Raw genomic sequence first — 17,597 nt, 5'->3', positions numbered from 1 at the left:
CAGATTTCTGAGCTGAAAGGAACATAGAGCTTCCCCGGGGCCAAACACACGCTCTGCACAGCTGGGGATGATGTTTTGTCCCGTCCCTTCAAAACAAAGCTGAAACTGAGCAAGGCGTTGCTTTCAGATCAAATATTTGTTGGCTCACGCCTGTGTCCTGTGGGTTAGAAAACATGTTTTTTTGGTTTTAAAAATAGATTTCCCTGGAAAGAACAATGGCAAAATCAAAGAAAAGTGTTTGGTGTGGCAGAAAAAAACAAACTCCTTTGCCCAAAAAGTCTTGAGGTCTGGCGAGCACCGAGCGGCTCGCAGCGTCTGTCGCCCTGGCATGGGTCAGAGGACGGGGCTCGTGGCTTGTCGAGGGCCACGCAGTGGCCGCCTGAGTCCCTCAGAGGCCCCGAGGCAAAGCATCCCAGGGGCAGCATCGCAGACGGGCGTCTCACAGCTCCTGTCAACCTCAGTTCCTGCCGGGCTGCGGCACTGCCCGAGGCTGCCCCGGGGGGGTCTGGGATCGCTGGGTGATCTTGGATGGAGGGCTTCTGAGAATGCACCCCCCATGCACGCCGGACTCTCGTCGCCCTCGTGCTGCCCCGAGGAGGGCCAGCACTTCCATGCGACCCTAGGCTCTGGCCTCAGCTGGGGACACCAGACTTGGAGCCTTGACCCCGGGCAGCTGTCAGTAGCCTGGCTTGAGCGCATGGCCCAGAGCCCAGGGTCTGTCCAGCAAAACAGATGCTCTCTCTTGGGGCTTTTGGATGCAAAACACACAGAGAAGGGTCCAGAGAGCAGAGAGAGGGAGGGTGAGAGTAGGCCATGTGCAGAGACTGTGGGGCAGCTCTGCTCCCGGGAGCAGGGGGTGGAAGGTGCGGGGACTGGAGGCTTAGACGCACAAGAGCTGGGACACAGCAGCTGAAGCGGAGGCCCAGGGGCAGCCAGACGTGTGGCCGAGCCTCTGAGCTGCTGCCAGGCAGCCCGGGATGCTGCCCCATGGACCACAGCCCCCGGGGCCGCTCCCTTGGATAAGCTGAACCCTGTGCGCTGAGCTACCTGTTTAGCTGTAACCCTTAAATGTGCTGAAGGGGACATTTTCAGGGGTTGAGAGCAGCAGGCACGTACACAAAGGACAGCTCATTCCTTTCAGAGATGTGGTCCCTTCCCCACCTCTTCCAGGAAGCCCTCCCTGACCACCTCTCCACCTGCAATCCTCAGCCCTCTCCCTCCTTGGAGCATCCACAGAACTTGCCCCTGAAGGTCCCCACCTCCCACTGCAGCCCAGCTCTCCATCTTCATCTTCCATCTCCCCAGAGGCAGGGACTGCTCTGGACTCCGTGAGTCCCTGCCGCTCGGAACTTGAGGCCCAGAGCGTGGCTGATGCTCAGTACTTAGCGTAGGTGGGCTGGAGGGTTCACTGCGCAGCCCACGGGTGGGTCCTGTGTGCCACCTGTGCCCCCAAACAGAGAACACCAGCCCTGAGGGCCTCTTGGGACAGCGAAGAGAACTCGCTGTGGACTTTGCTCGTGGCGGAGCCAGCGGGGCAGCATTTAGCCTTGGCCTGAGCACTGGAGGTGGGCGGCAGAGGCCAGCTAGCGAGAAGGCTTGTACCTAGGAGACGGCCAGATGTACAGGCCAGGCTCCAGGCTGGACCCACTTGGAAAGGTGGGGAACCTTTCTTACCTCTCAGAGCTCAGTTTGTGCTATTAGCTTGGACAAGCTGTAAAAGAAAGGCAAGTCCCTTGGGCTTGCCTTGAACAGGGGAGGGGGGGCTGGAGACCCCAGCTTGGGAGAGGAGACACTGAAAGCTCCCCACGGCAGCCCAGACCCTCCCCTCCGCATGCCCTGCCTCGGTCCATGCTCTGGTGACCCCGCCCGCCTCCCCTGGAGACTCTGAGGCTCCTGAAGGCAGGCAGGGCCCGAGTCCTGTGTTTCAGGGTCCGCCAGCAGGCAGCCCCAGGCCCGGCATGGAGGAGATGAGGTTTGCCCTGCAGAGACAGAGATAGGGCAGGAAAGGGGGGCAGTCTGATCTCAGGGGGCCTGCTGGGGGCAGAATGGAGTGTGGGGCCTGGGCTGGGCTGGAGAAGGGGCGCTGGGGATGCCAGGAGAAGGGCCTTGGGGAGTGCCCCCGAATAGCAGGACTCCAGGGTTGGTGGAGCTGCCAACCTGACATCCCCGCCGAGGTTCACACACACACCTGCTCCTGGCCCCGCCCCCTCATCCTCAGCGCGCATGTACACACACACAACACACAGGCATGTGCACACGTGGGCGGGAAGAGCTTGGGCAGAGGTCAGGAGCCATCACTAAGCTTCAAGGAAGGAGGGGCATTGAGGGCTGGCCCCTGATGCCACGAAGGAAGATGCCATCACCAGGGGGTGAGTGAGATGAGAGTGGAAAGGCTTTGTCATTCTTAATAGTCACATGTCTGGTCCGTGGCAGATGCTGGAAACTTGTAGTTAATTGATTCTCACAACAAGCCTGTGTAGTGAGCATTCCTCTTCCCCTTTTGCAGATGAGCAAACTGAGACCTTGGGAAGTTATGACTCTTGCTGACGCCTAGACACTTACTATGTGTGGATGCAGTTTCGAAACCAGGGCGCTTGGGTTCCGGTATCTACGCTCTTTCCACCCAGCCCTCAGCCGCCTTCTGCAAAGTGGCCTCGAGAGGGACACAGAGATGGGACTCGGGAACATCTGGGGCCGTGAAGCCTCCTAACTTGGCTTTGGAGTGACCACCAGCCCTGCAGACTAACACGCTCAAGCTCCATCAGGCCGAAGGGGTTGGTTCCCCCAATAGAGCCCCCTCAGGTCAGGTCCCTGGGATGTAAAATCAGCACCTTTGTCATGTTTATGTCCATAATTTTGGGGGGAAAGGAATGAATAATGAAAATAAAAAACAGCTGTGTAGGGGCTGCTTGGAAGCCCATCAGCTGTAAGGACCTGGCCCTGGGATGTCCCGTCGCATCTGGCCCGACATCATCCCACTGCCCAGGCTTGCCACTGCAGCTGTGGTCAGCGTGGGTGATGTTCTCAGCTCCCATATCCATCCACACGCAAGCCTGTGATCCCTCCCTCGGCTGTGAGGCTGGCCACAGCCATTCCCACGCAGGGCTTTGTGACAGGGCGGGGCTGTCACAGCCAGCAAGAGGGGGAGAGGCAGCTCCACATTTTTCTTTCCATTTGTTTGTCTGTTTATTCAAAATATGCATCGAGTACTTTTTTTTTCTTGTGCAAAACCTTTTTTTACCATTTTTATTTTATATTGGGGTATAGTTGATTTACAATGTTGTGTTAGTTTCAGGTGTACAGCCGAGTGATTCAGTTATACACATACATGTATCCATTCCTTTTCAGATTCTTTTCCCTTATAGGTTATTACAGACTACTGAGTAGAGTTCCCTGTGCTGTACAGTAGGTCCTTGTCGATTACCTATTTTATACTAGTAGTGTGTATATGTTAATCCCAACCTCCTAATTTATCCCTCCCCACACCTTTCCGCAGACACCTCTGTTTCTGAAGACGCAATGGCTTTGCCTTGCAGTGTTCTGGCTTTCTGAATCCTGGAAACCAGTGTCACCAGCCTCCATCTACAGAAGCTCTGGGGGAAACAGAGTGAGCGGCTGTCCACTCTGGAGGGCAGATAAGGGGTTGTCCAGGTGCTGTGTGGGAGAGAGACACAGAGGAGGGTGGCCAGGGTGCTCGGGTGGGAACCTGAGCTGCAGGAGCCACAGGGCCAGGACCCAGCCCCCCGCAGGGTGGGACGTAGCCAGGGTGTCACAGGGTTGGAGGGTGGGACGCCACCACGGAGTCATGGCGTGGCCACTCCTGGGCCAGTGGGCCCTCACGCCAGCCTCCCACTGCCTGGTGAGGACCTTTTGTCAGCAGTGGTGTGGTGACCGGCCGGCAGGCCTGTCACCTGTGTGTGCACCGCCTGCGTGCACATCCAAATTCTCGATAGCCCTGGGCAACCGGACATCCCAAGACCGGAAGTCTGCTCTTGAAGATGGTAGTAGTTAGGGCAGGCTGACCTGCTGTAGCACAGAGACCCCAAAATGTGATGGTTTAAGCCCAAGAGAGACATATCACTCTCTCGTCCAACAGTCCAGGATGCAGGTACTAGGTTGGCAGGGGCTTTGCTCCACATAGCCCTTTGGGGATCCAAGTTGCCCACAGCTCTGAGATCTTCAGCTCTTGGGGCCTCAAGGGCCACCCGGGGTTGCCAGCCAGGTTGTCAGCCTGGTCAGCTGAGAAGAGGAAAGAGCTGGAGGATCTGCGTGGGCAGGCGGCCCCATGCCCCTCCCTGGCCAGGCCCACTGCCATGTGCTTACCCTACACCCCAGGGAGCACAGAAACTGAGTTCTGATCTTCCTTAAAGAGGTGCCGGTTTCAGCAGCTCAAACAGCCAGTCCACAGTGAGCACCTGCTTTGTCCCGAAGCGCGTGCCAGCCCCACGCGTGGTCACAGGGGGGCACTGTGGGGAAAGAGCAAAGCACCACAGTCGCCGGGTGTTGGCTGCATCGGAGGACTCCGGGCTCCGGGCTGCAGGCTGGGCTGGGCTTAGGGGGTGCAGAGAGAAGATGCCAGACAGATGAGCCCAGCAGACAGAGCAGCAAGGAGGATGCCAGGACTGCAGTGGCCCGAGGGGCAGTCAGGGCACGAGGAAGGGGCAGGTGAGAGGTCACCTGGAGGGCAGGAAGGGGGCCTGGGGGGAGGGAGAGCCCAGGCTCCTGTCTGAAAGGGCAGCTGCTATTCGGCGACAGCTGCTTGGTACCCGGCAGGAATTGGCACCTAGGGTGGCCCAGTCTTCTGATTTATCTAGAATAGACAGAAATGCAAGGTGTGTGTCTGCGGATGTATGTATGTGTGCACACTTGAATGTGTGTGTGTGTGTGTGTGTGTGTGTGTGAGAGAGAGAGAGAGAGATCTTGACTTTTTAAATACTGGCTGGAGGTTGAGTCAGCTTTGCTGCAGGCAAGTCTGAGGTCTGAGTCCTGGGGCCAGCCCTGAGCCCTGTGCAACGGAGACACCCCAGGAACTAAGTGATGTGATTCAGAAGCAGATGACCAGGCAGCAGTGTCTGGAACCGGGGTTTGTGACCAAGGGGCCTGTTCACTGTATTGAATGGGTCAGCCTCTTCATTCCAGGTGCCTGTCATTGGTACCTCATTTTAATTTTCATAAGAAGCCTCCGAGATGGATTGGGAGTTTGGGATTTGCAGATGCAAACTTCTATATATAAAACAGATAACCGGGACTTCCCTGGTGGTCCAGTGGTTAAGAATCCGCCTTCCAATGCAGGGGATGCAGGTTTAATCCCTGATCGGGGAACTAAGGTCCCATATGCTGCGGGGCAACTAAGCCCGCGCGCCTCAGCTAGAGAGCCCACACGTCGCTACAAAGATCCCGCGTGCCGCAACTAAGACCCAGTGCAGCCAAAAATAATAAATAAATAAAATAAATAAATATTTTAAAAATGCAGATAACCAACAAGGTCCTACTGTAGAGCACAGGGAACTATATTCAACATCCCGTAATAAACCACAATAGAAAAGAATCTGAAAAAATATATATATTACTGAATTACATTGCTGTACAGCAGAAATTAACACCACATTGTAAATCAACTAGACTTCAATAAAATAAATTAAAAAAAAAAAAGAAGCCTCCGAGACAGCTGTGGTGATGCTCCTCTTTCCACGGCTGACAACCTGGAGCTCAGAGAGGTCGAGTCACTTGTGCAAAGTCACACAGCTCATAAGCAGCCCTGACAGACTTGATCAGCCTTGGGGGTGGTGGAGACCAAAGCCTCTTCAGGAAGGAAAGCGGAACTCAGAGCAGGGCAGTGATTTGCCTCAGGTTACTCAAGAGCAAGGTACACTTGGGGGCCAGGCTCCAGGCCACAGATGCTCACTTCCTTCCCACGGTTGCTCTTTCCCACTCAGCCCCGGTCCCTCTGCACTGTTGTGACTGCAGATGGAGCTTCACCTCCCCGGCAGAGCCTGCTGTGAGCTGAAGCCTGGGGATCCCTTTGTATGGTGAGACTTGCACAAAGTACACAGTCGCCTGCTGACTCATCTTCTGGCTGAGCCGGCACTCTGGTCTACCCAGTTTCGGGCCTGGCGCACCTGCCCTGCATCTCTGGCGGGATGTGGCAAAGCCAAGCCACGTGGGATCTTCCTGAGCTCTGGCTTCTGTGGATAATTCATGACACGTGTGGCCTAAATGTTGGCCTGTGCACATCTATCCAGCTTGGCCCAGGTGGATCTTTGCCTTGAGGCAGGGAGCTGGCCTCCGTGGCCTCAGGGAGCCCTTCCCGCTGGGCACAGCCGTGACTGGGGGAGCCCAGAGCCACTGCCCTGCACCCCCCAAAGGGGATGGACCTAGAATCCCTGATGGGGTGGAAGGACTGCCACATGTCTTTTCTCCCTGGCAAAGTAGGTGTTGGTGCCCCATTCTTCTGTCAACCTTTCCCGAGCCCAGCTTGGGAAGGAGGTGACCTGCAGCTTTGGCCTCCCTCCTCGTTTTCCAGCCCCCACTCCCTCCCCCTCCCTCCACTCAGACCAGCTCTGGATCAGCTCAGTGAGCTCCCAAACCCACACCCACTGAGGTACAAATCACTGAGCATGGTTACAGGATGCCCGCCCTGTAACAGGTTCTCGGGACTTCAGACTCGGATTGGGACTCACACCATTGGCTCCCTGGTTCCCGCCCCCTTGGGCTTGGGCTGGGGCAGCACCACCAGCATCCCTGGGTGCCAGCTTGCAGGTAGCAGATGGTGGTACTTCTCAGCCTCCATAATCACATGCGCCGATGCCTATAATGTTTCCCCTTAGGTATATCTCTATATATCCCATTGGCTCTGTTTCTATGGAGGACCCTGACCTTGACATTCTCTCTTGTCAAAGTCCCAGCCGGCATGTTGCTCAGGCCCCTCTGCCTTGTCGCTCGGCACTTCTGGAGTGAAGCCCCTGTTCGCATGGCCCAAAGGGATCCCTGTCTTACCCCTGCCTGCATCTCACCAGAGGAAGAGGTGCAGGAGGATGGGCACAGCTGGCTGTGGTACCCATCCCTCCCACTCATATCCCATCGGCCAGAACTCGGGATCATGGCCACGCCCGGCCGCAAGGGAGGCTGGGAATGGGGTCTTTATTTGGGGTGAACACCGGCCAAGCTAAAAATCAGGTCTGTCACTGTGTGTGAGAGAGAATAAATGGTGGGGGACAACTAGTAGGTGCTGACAAAATTGGCGAATAAAACAGACGTGCTCCTGCCTTGAGGGGACTCACGGCCAGATGGGGTGATGGACATCAAATGACAAATGACCCTAAGAGTTATGCTTCCCACTCTGCTGAGTGGTACCATGGAAACGCACAGGGAGCACTAACGAGGGTTGGGCAGGGATCAGAGCAAAGACCTGGAGGAGGATAGGGTGGGGGGGGGCAGTGAAGAGGTTCCCACCGGGCAGAGAGTGGCAGGACCTTGTGTCTGGCAGGAAGGTGGCACTTAGAGGATTAGCAGGAAGGCTGCTATAGTCGGAGCCCTGTGAGAGATGGGGGGGAGCAGGGGGGCTGTGAGATGAGAGGGGTGACTCGGGCAGGCAGGGCCTTGCAGCCAAGGGTAGGGGCTTCTTTCCCAGCAATGGTGGAGGATTCAATGGAGGGGGTGACACAGCTGCACTGCAGCTTCAGATCATTCCACGTTACTGCCTGTTTTTTCTGGAAATGGGGATACTGGAGCTCAGTAAAGATTACAGGGGTGCCGTGGGGGAAGTGGTCCCACTGGGGACAGGGGGTGGACAGAGGGTTTGCTGGGCTCTACTCCCTGCTGGGCATCTTGTGCCTAATGAGAATCACAGGAGGTCGGACTTGGGAAGATGGCAGAGAGCATCCAGCCCAAGTCCTCTGTGGTCCGGACGAGGAGGCTGAGCACAGAGAGGGAAAGGGGCTCAGCCAGGTCGCCCAGCAGCCAGAGCTGGAGCCAGAACCGACTCCCCGGATGGCAGCAGGATGGAAGCAGGCTGGTTGGGTCGGGGTCACTGGGTTGAATGGGTGTCACCTGGCCCCTGGGAGCTACCTGTCTGAAGCAGCTCCAGAAACTTAAGTCTGCTAATTAATTTCTAATTCCAGCCCTAAGCCATAAAATCAAACCACATACTGATCTGCCCACAGTTGCCTGACAGCTGGCCTGTCTGATCCTGGCTGTCTGCTCACAAATTGGTATTAGTGGCACCAAGAGCAGATTAACATGGTGACCAGGCACCCAGCAACTTGATGCCACCAGCTGGGCTGCTACAGCTGCCAGTCTCCCCCAGCTGCTAAGTGGTCCAGGCACCTACATTTCCCCAACCTTCGGCTGGAGAGCAGTCCAGGGTCCAGCAAGGGATGGTCCTCCCTTGGCAACCAAGAGATGCTACTGGTCCAGCATAAGATATAGGAGAGGATGCAGGGAAGCATGGCCAGGAGGGCCAAGATTTCAGGGTTAGTACAGGGCTTAAGAATCAGTGGGGGGACTTCCCTGGTGGTCCAGTGGTTAAGACTTCACCTTCCAATGCAGGGAGCGCAGGTTCGATCCCTGGACGGGGAGCTAAGATCCCACATGCCTCAGGGCCAAAAAACCAAAACATAAAACAGAAGCAATATTGCAACAAATTCAATAAAGACTTTAAAAATGGTCCACATCAAAAAAAATCTTTAAAAAAAAAAAAAGAATCAGTGGGGTCCATGGACATTCATCACCTGAGCCAAAGCCCACATTGCAGAGCCAGAGAACTGAGCCCAGAGAGGCAGGCGCTATGCCCACAGTCACACAGCACAGGCCTAAAGCTCTGACTCCCTCCCTATCAATCTAATGTTTTTCCTGTTCCACCACTTGGAGGATGGGCCTTTTCCACCATTACTAACCTGAGTCTCTCTTTTATGGATTTGTCCACTTCATCAATTACCATCTTCTAAGCACCTACTGGGTGCCAGACACTATACTAGGCACTGGGATGCAGGAAGCAATCACTGTGGAAAAGACTAGAGGCATGACAGAGTCATTCACTGAGGTGAGGGCAATGTACGTTATCTAACAGCGAAAGGGGAGGAGTGATGGAAGGGAAAATATCTCAGAAGGGATGAGTGATGATGTGGGTTGCATTAGATAGGGTTGGAAAACACCATAGTAACAATAGAGTAAGCAAAGCATCTCTCTCTCTCATGTGAAATTCCAGAGCTAGTACGGCGATTTTGATCTGTAAAGACCTCGGGGACCCAGGCTCCTTGCACCTTCCTGCATCACTATCCCTAGAGAAAAGCCCTGGTCCTCATGGGCCAAAATGGTGCCTAGAGCTCCAGCCATCACATCTGCACTCCAGGCAGCAGGATGGAAGGACAAAGAGGAAGGAGGCAAACATATGGTCACCAAAACATGCGTTACAAGAATGTTCAGTGTCAAGAACTATGAAGGGGCTGAGGTTTTACTCAACATGAAAGCTAGTGTGTCAGCCTGTCACTGTTTTACAGAGGTTGGCAGAAGATGCGAGAACCATGGACTTTATTACTCACAGCACAGCAAGTAGCAAGGGCGTCAGCATATTTGCATCAGTTCCTCTTGTTCCCAAGTCCCAGGAAGCAACATGGATGGGCCCAGATGGATGCTGCACATGCAGTGAGGTGTGTTACAGGGGAGGAACCCTGGGATTAGGGAACCTGGAGCTTTTATAATGGGAAGTAAGCACACCCACCATTTGCTCCATTGGGAGACATGTTTTCTTCCAAGACTCTTCACAGTAGAAACATCCTTCAAAAGATGGCTTTATTCACGATAGCCCAAGCCTGGAAACAGCCCAGGGTCCATCAACAGGGGCATGGATATATTCACACAGTGGACTACCACTCACCAATAGAAAGAAACCACTGATAACAGTAACAACAAGGACGACCCTCAAAAACATGATGCTGACCCAAACCCATGAGACACAAGAGTATATATTGTGTGAATGATCCATTTAAATGAAATTCTAGAGCAGGAAAAGCTAATTGATGGTGGAGAAAATCAGAACAATGGTTGCCTAGCAGTGGGGGGAAGGTGAGGATTGACTGGGAAGGGGTGTGGGGGAATTTTCTGGACTGCTGATTCTCCATGTATTTGTCAGGACTCACCAAATGTACACTTAAAGTTTGTTCGTTTCATTATATGTAAAAAAGTATATATACACAAATATACACAGAAGTATTTGGAGGGAAGTATACTGGTGCCTGCAATTTACTCTGAAATGAATCAAAAATAGGAATGTTGATGGAGGGATAGAAGGATGGATAGATAGATGATAGATAGGTAGATAGATGGATGATAGATCGTATAGAATCTAGGGGATGGATATGTGAGTGTTCACTATATAACTCTTCCAATTTTTCTGTATATTTGGAAATTTTCATGGTAAAATGGGAGAAAAAGAGGGGGCAGAGGTCATATACCAGCTGTCTTTTTAGAGGGGTCCCAGAAGCTGCCACATGACCCTTCTGCTCCCACCCTATTGGTGAGAACCTAGTCACATGGCCATACCCAGCTGCAAGGGAGGCTGGGAAATGTAGTTGCAGGGGAACCTGGATCCTGGTACAACTCCTAACACTGAGAAAGAAGGAGGGAACAGACACTAGAGATCAACCCGCAGCCCCTGCCACGAGCAGGACTGCTCTCAGCACACACGGTGCCTTCATGGGAATTAGAAAAAGGCACCCCCTCCTCTGGGCTGGTGGGCCTGGGGCCTGGGCGCAGCTCAGAGGGGCTGGTGGCGGCCCTCGCTTGCCCCCAAGGCCAGATGTCCTCCAGTAGGTGGAGGGTGTCAAATCCCAGGTCAGACCCTTGGGGCCAACAACAGGTAGCACTGTGGGAAATCACCCACCGTAGCTGAGGCCAGAAGAGGTGAGCTGTGCTTTCTTAGTGCTTCTGGAACTTCTCTGGAGGCAAAAGAGGAGATATGGAAAATGGAAATGCTTGATGAGCACTGCGTAACCCATAGTGGACGCTAGGCAGGAAGGTCGTCCGTGGGCTTTTCACATCTTGCGTGTGTGGTTTATGTCTGGGCTACACATAGGATCGAAGGGGCCTGGGATTTTTGTGGAAGGCATGGCGTAACCCTATGCTGGCTTGTTTGATGCCGGAAAGGCTGAATTGCTCTGGGCCTGGCTCAGAAACAGAGCAGGAAGCTCTGAAACACGGAGGGTGTGTGTATAGGGGGCACGTGCGACCTGGAAACCCTCCTTTCTTCCCCTTGGAGATGTGCTGCCCTGGAAGGAGGGGCAAGACACAGAACTCTCAAAAGAGTTGCGCTTCTCAGCCCACGGTCCTTCCGTTCACCAAGTAGCTCAGGTTAGAAATGTAAGCGTCATCCTTCACCCTCGTCTTTCTGGGTCTTTCCAGAATCTGACACTTTCCCCATGGCTGCACCCATCTATTGCCGGGTGATTGCTACAGTCCCCTACCTGGTCTCCCAGGTTCTGCTTTTGTCCCTCTGCAACCTGGTCTCCACACACAATCAGAGGGATTGTCAAGAAAACCCTGTGTCAGAAGAAAACCCTGGGCGTGTGGGGTGGGAGGCTGTTCGTGGGTGACACCGTGGGGCTGGAGCCAGAGCCTCTGGGCCCTGTCAGCAGATGCTGACTGGCTGACAGCAGAGGACAGGAACCAAGTTACACCTGACCTTAAAGCAGCAGGCTGCTCGGAATTGAGTGAGAGATGCCGTCTACAACGAGTCCTCCTTCAAAAATTGTAATCAGGCTTTTGGCTTAATGTCCCCAGTTGTTGTACAAGCAGAGAAGATGAATCATCACCCGGATGGTTCAGTATGTACAACGAGGTCCAGACAACTCTCCCCTCGCATGACTGTGGTGGATTGACCGACAGAGATGGGAAACCGGCCAAGCATATTGAAAAAGCAGCTGCTTCTGTGTGCTTTCTTCCAACGCACACGTAAAAACGTACACACATCTTAGCTGCAATGTATTTGGAAGGCAATTAACATGAACAAATTCAGTTGGAAATGAAGTTCCCCTTTGGAACTATCGCATTTTGTAAAATCAGTGCTTAAAGACAAAAGGATTTAAACTTGAAATGAAGAAACATTTATGTCAGGATGGCAGGTCGTGTCAGTTCTCTGCTCAAAACCCCAGCAGAGCCAAGTTTAAACTTTGAACCATCCTGACTGCCAAGGGGATCCCCTGGGAGCTTGGCAACCCCTGACATCCAGACTAGGTGACCCCAGCGTCAGCCAGCACCCGGTGCCCATCCCGGCCACTCACGCCCCTTTGCGCTCCTACACAGCAGCCTCACCGGCCTCCTGGGTGGCTGCCTCGGGGCCTTTGCCTTGCCCTGACGGCTCCCTGGCTTCCTTCAGCCTCTGCTCCGATGTCACCTCCACAGAGAGGCCAGCCTCTCAGCTCTACCCTTTCTTCCTGCTCACTTTCCCTCGAGATGTGGGTGTCCCCGGTTTTGTTCTGGAACCCCCAGAATCTAGAAGAGCTCGGGCACAGAGTAAGAGCTCCATTAAGTTTCTCGAATCAGGAGGAATGAGGAAGGGTTGGACAGTGCTTGGGTAGCAGAACTTTGCCTTTGGAGGTGATGTTTCCCGGTGGAGGGAGCTGACTAATAAAATAACAAAGGCCTGGGAAGCATCCAGGTGGATACGCGCTGGGTCGGCCCGCCAGCTCGCCTGTGTGAACTTCACGGCCTCAATGACTTCGGCTGTACAATGGGAATAACCGGGCTTGCTTCTGAGTGTGAGGAAGTGAGGCTTTGGGCCTCATTCAAGGCTCAGTAGCATAATTATGGGTCATGAGCAAGTAAGCTCAGATCAGAAGCATTTAGGAGTCTTAGTACTCTCCAGTTACCTGATTTCCGTAACAATGAACTCCTAGTATTACGGACTAGCAACGGCGGCCCAGAGAGGTGCGGTATGTGGCCTCAAGGTGCACAGCTACACCTGAAGGATGGCATTAACTCCTGTTTTGCACATTAACTGAACTAAATGCCACCCGTTCTGGGAACAACGCAGAGGTCCTCGGGTGCTGGGCCCCCTTGGGGTAGCCTCCGTGTCTCCCCACCAGACCCTCACTTTCCAGATGAGCTTGACCAACTCTGTGGGGGGCGGGCCGGAGGCGTGTCACAGGTGGAATCTGCCTGCTCCGCGGTCGCTGGCCCTGCGCTTTCTCTCAGTCAGGCTGCAGCCAGGCCAGGGGCTCTGCAGCCACAGCCTTCCCTTTTGCAGACCTGTGCACACCCTCCGGCGTGATTGGTGGGGCTGAGATGCCCCCAGCACCGCCAGCCCCTTCAAAGCCTTCTTGCACTCGGAAATCTACATGCCTTTCTAGGGCCCCCAAAGCCCCATGGAATCAGCCTTCTTGCTATCCCTCGGCATATTCCAAACCTCTTTTGGGAGAAAAAATTTAAGAGGAAACCTGATGGGTGAGGGGGAACCAGCCAGCTAAAGAGTCAGGGGAACAGCGTGTCAGGCAGAGGGAACAGCAAGAACGGGGGCTCTGTGGCAAAAAAGCCCCCGGCAGCTTCTGCGATGGCCCAAGGCTTGGTGTGCAAGGTGAGCACAGTGAGAGGAAAGGATGAGAGATGAGCTGTGGCCACACGGCTCAGGCAAGAGGTGTAGATTTTAAGCAGGAGTGTGCCCTGATCTGGTTTCCGTGTTCATGAGCATTTACCCGCCTGAGTGAGAATCTTGAGGTGCTTTCCTCGTTCCTCCTTCAAGAGTTCCCCTGCCCACCCCAAACACACACAGACACACACACACACACACACAGACACACACACAGCCACACCTCCCATCTGTCCCCAAGCCTGGTGGATTCACACCCCAAATTGCCTCTGGCCAAGCCTGTCCCTTCTGTTGCCTCTGCTATGACATCTTGCCTGAGTGACGACAACCTAGGAACTGCCCCCCATCCCCCCGCCTCAACTACAGCCTCACCCCTTCACCCCCAGCCCAGGGCTCCCGGCTCATGGGCCACCGTGCCCCTTCACCCGCTCTGGTCACTGGAGCCCACACCACATCCTCAGGGCAAAGGTCAGTGGCTCATTTGATTGTCCCGTGCAGTGCAGGAGTGAGGGCTCAGTGCTGCCAGACATTTAGACATTTCAGGGGAAGTCTGAAATCCCCATTTTTATGGGCAATCTCCCAGTCTTAAAATACTAGCTCAGGGACTTCCCTGGTGGTCCAGTGTCTAAGGCTCCGTGCTCCCAGTGCAGGGGGCCTGGGTTCGATCCCTGGTCAGCGAACTAGATCCCACATACCGCAACTAAGAGTTCACATGCCACAACTAAGGAGCCGGAGAACTGCAGCTAAAGATCCCGCATGCCGCAACTAAGACCCGATGCAGCCAAATAAATAAATAAATAAATAAATAAATTTTAAAAACTCAAAACATTAGCTCAAAGCCAAAAATGTTTTAACACTGGTAGAACCAAACAAATGCCATGCAGCAAAGCTAGTCCAGGCCTTCGGATCCGCAGCTGCTAGCATGGCATCTAGTCCAGAAGCTGACAGTCAATCTGTTATTCAGTCAACAACCCACAAGTGGGGACTGCTCACCGTTGCCAGGCATTGAGCAGGAATAGCGAGAGAGTCAGTATCTTCTGTTTTCTCCTGCTCCTTTAAGGCTTTCATGATTTCATTTAAACCTTCGGTTCATGTAGAATTTATTTTGGTGTAACATATGAAGTGAGGGTGTAAACTCATTTCTTTTACAGATGGGTAGCCAATTGTCCCAATACCAAATATGGATAAATCCTGTTTTTAAAATGCCAACTTGACTATATAGTAACTTCCTATATATATATTGGGTGACTTCCTATCATTTCTACATTATATGTCTATCCATGGACTCGCGCTATGCTTTTAATTATTTTAGCTGTATAATAGATTTTAAATACACGGAAATATCTGATAGAGTTATCTCTGCTCTTTATATTTCTTTTTCAAACTTCTCCTGGCTAATCCTGCTTGGGTATCTTTCCATATCAACTTTAGAATCAACTTGTCTGGTTCCATGAAAAATCCTGCTGGTATTGTCATTATGATTACGTTACTGTGTAGATTAATTTAGGGAGAACTGACATCCTTATAATGCTGAACCTTTTTCCCATGAATGTGGTATAAGTTCACATTTGTATTCTTTGGTAGCATTCAAAAAGTTTTCTTCACATAGCATTTGCACTTTTTTAAAAAAATTATTACTATTTATTTTTGGCTGTGTTGGGTCTTTGTTTCTGTGCAAGGGCTTTCTCTAGTTGCAGAGAGCGGGGGCCACTCTTCATCGCGGTGCGCAGGCCTCTCACTATCGCGGCCTCTCTTGTTGCGGAGCACAGGCTCCAGACGCGCAGGCTCAGTAGTTGTGGCTCACGGGCCTAGTTGCTCCGCGGCATGTGGGATCTTCCCAGACCAGGGCTCGAACCTGTGTCCCCTGCATTGGCAAGCGGATTCTCAACCCCTGCTCCACCAGGGAAGCCCTGCACTTTTTAAAAGAAGTTTATTTCTAGGTTGCTTTTGCTAATGGAGTCTTCTTCCATTGTATTTTAGTACTGGCTATTGTCTGTATATTTCAAAGCTATTGATGATAGAAAACTAATTTTGTATCCAGTTACCTTACTCAATTATTTTGTCATTTTCAATAAGCTTTTGGTTGATTCTTGTGGCATTTCCAAGTAAACAGTTAAATAATCTTCAAATTGATAGGTTACTTCCTTTCCAGTTTCTAGTATCTCCCCCCTGGCTTGGGGTTAAAATATATAAAAGTCAATTCATGGCATTATCCATCTAGTTTAACGTCTTAAAAACTTGCTTTTTTTTTTTTTTTTTTGGCTGTGCTGCGCAGCATGCAGGATCTTTGTTCCCCGACCAGGGATTGAACCCGAGCCCCCTGCAGTGGAAGCACAGAGTCCTAACCACTGGACTGCCAGGGAAGTCCCCCTTAAAAGCTTTTTTAAAATAAAAATAAACATTGAATTTTATTAAATAATTTTTTTTAGAACATCAGAGATAAAGAGAAGATTCTAGAAGACTTCAGAGACTGAAAAGGACACATAATGTGGATCATTGGACTTCTTAACATCAACCCAGAATACCAGATGCTAATAGAGAGCTGCCTTCAGAATTCTGGGGGAAGATGATTTCCAACCAAGATTTAGGCATTCAGCCAAACTGTCAATCAATTATCCAATAACTGAACTCCCATATGCAGTTTCCAAGGAAGCTACTGGCGTACATATTACAACAAAATGAAGGGAGTCAACCAAGAAAGAAGATGGCTTAGGATGTAAGAAACAAGGAACCAACACAAGAAAGAGATGAAGGGAAGTCTCAGGATAACGATGAACAGAAATGTCAGTACTTCTACTAGACAACCAGCCAGGAGAGCAACTGGTCAGGCAGGAGCAGGAGGACAGAGGGCTTCAAGAAAAAAATAGAACTGATACGTTACCAGATGTGTCTGAATATATCACTAGATGTTTAGACATGTTTGTGGGATGGATTAGTGATGTTACCTAAAAAAACTAATTAAATGAAAAACTGAGGTAATTACTAACTCCAGGGAAAACAAAAAACTGTAGAAGATAGCAATTACAACCGTTATATATTATTTTATTTAGCTATGAATAATATGCATATAAATAATGTAAGTACTGAGTATTCATTTAGCAACTGTCATAGAACTGTATTGGAAGGAAAAGTGTGGGTTTGTGTGTGATGTCTGGTGGAGCATCAGCAATCTTACACGGGAGGAAGCCAATAAGTATCTAAAAAATAATGGTAAAGAATGATATTTAGAAATATAAAAGTGAATGTCAGAAGGAAGAGCTAAATGAGCTGAAAGTAGTTGCTGCTGAAGAGGGGGCTGGGTGGTGAGAGGAAAGAGAGGATTGCTGCTTTTTATTATCAGTTTCACGGAACCATTTGACTTAAAATTTTTTCTGCATAAATATTTTGATAAAACAGAAATTTAATTTTAAAATGTTCATGTGTGCAATACCTAAAGGCACCTTTTGCACCACTTCTGCTCTCGGCAAAATGAGCTGACCAAAATTTGGGCAGACCAAGATGCCAGTCCCAGCTCTGCAAATTATTAGCTTTGTGACCCTAGGCAAGTTGCTCAGTCTCTCTGAGCCTCCATTTCTTTCATCTAGAAAGTTGAGATAATGCTAGTACCTACATCACCGAGTTACTGAGAGGATAAAATGAGATCATACCTGGCCCTGCACAGGGAAGCATCCAATAAAGAGGTCTGCCATCCTGGTTATTGTTGTTTCAATTTTGGTTCCTTCAATTCCCAAGCGATTAGCCTTAGGCAACTCACTTAACTACTCTGAGCCTCATCTTTGAAACTGGAACAAAATACTTGGAGCCTCTGAGGAGATAAATGGGATAATGAGTGTAGACTACCTGACTCCTAATCTCTCTAAAGCTCAGACTTCTCCTTTTTAAAACAAGAAAATCCTTTTAGGGTTTTCTGAGGATGAAATGAAATGACATAGCTGAAGCCTCTAGCACAGTTCCAAGGACACATTTATTTACTTTAAAAAGCTAGTGATGGATAAAACTAACAACGTTTTAAAATCAC

The sequence above is a fragment of the Balaenoptera physalus genome (genome assembly GCF_965194825.1).
Source record: "Balaenoptera physalus genome assembly, chromosome: 6".
In the NCBI taxonomy this organism is placed as follows: domain Eukaryota; kingdom Metazoa; phylum Chordata; class Mammalia; order Artiodactyla; family Balaenopteridae; genus Balaenoptera; species Balaenoptera physalus.
The sequence above is the reverse complement of the archived record's forward strand: the minus strand, read 5'-3'. Positions refer to the sequence as shown.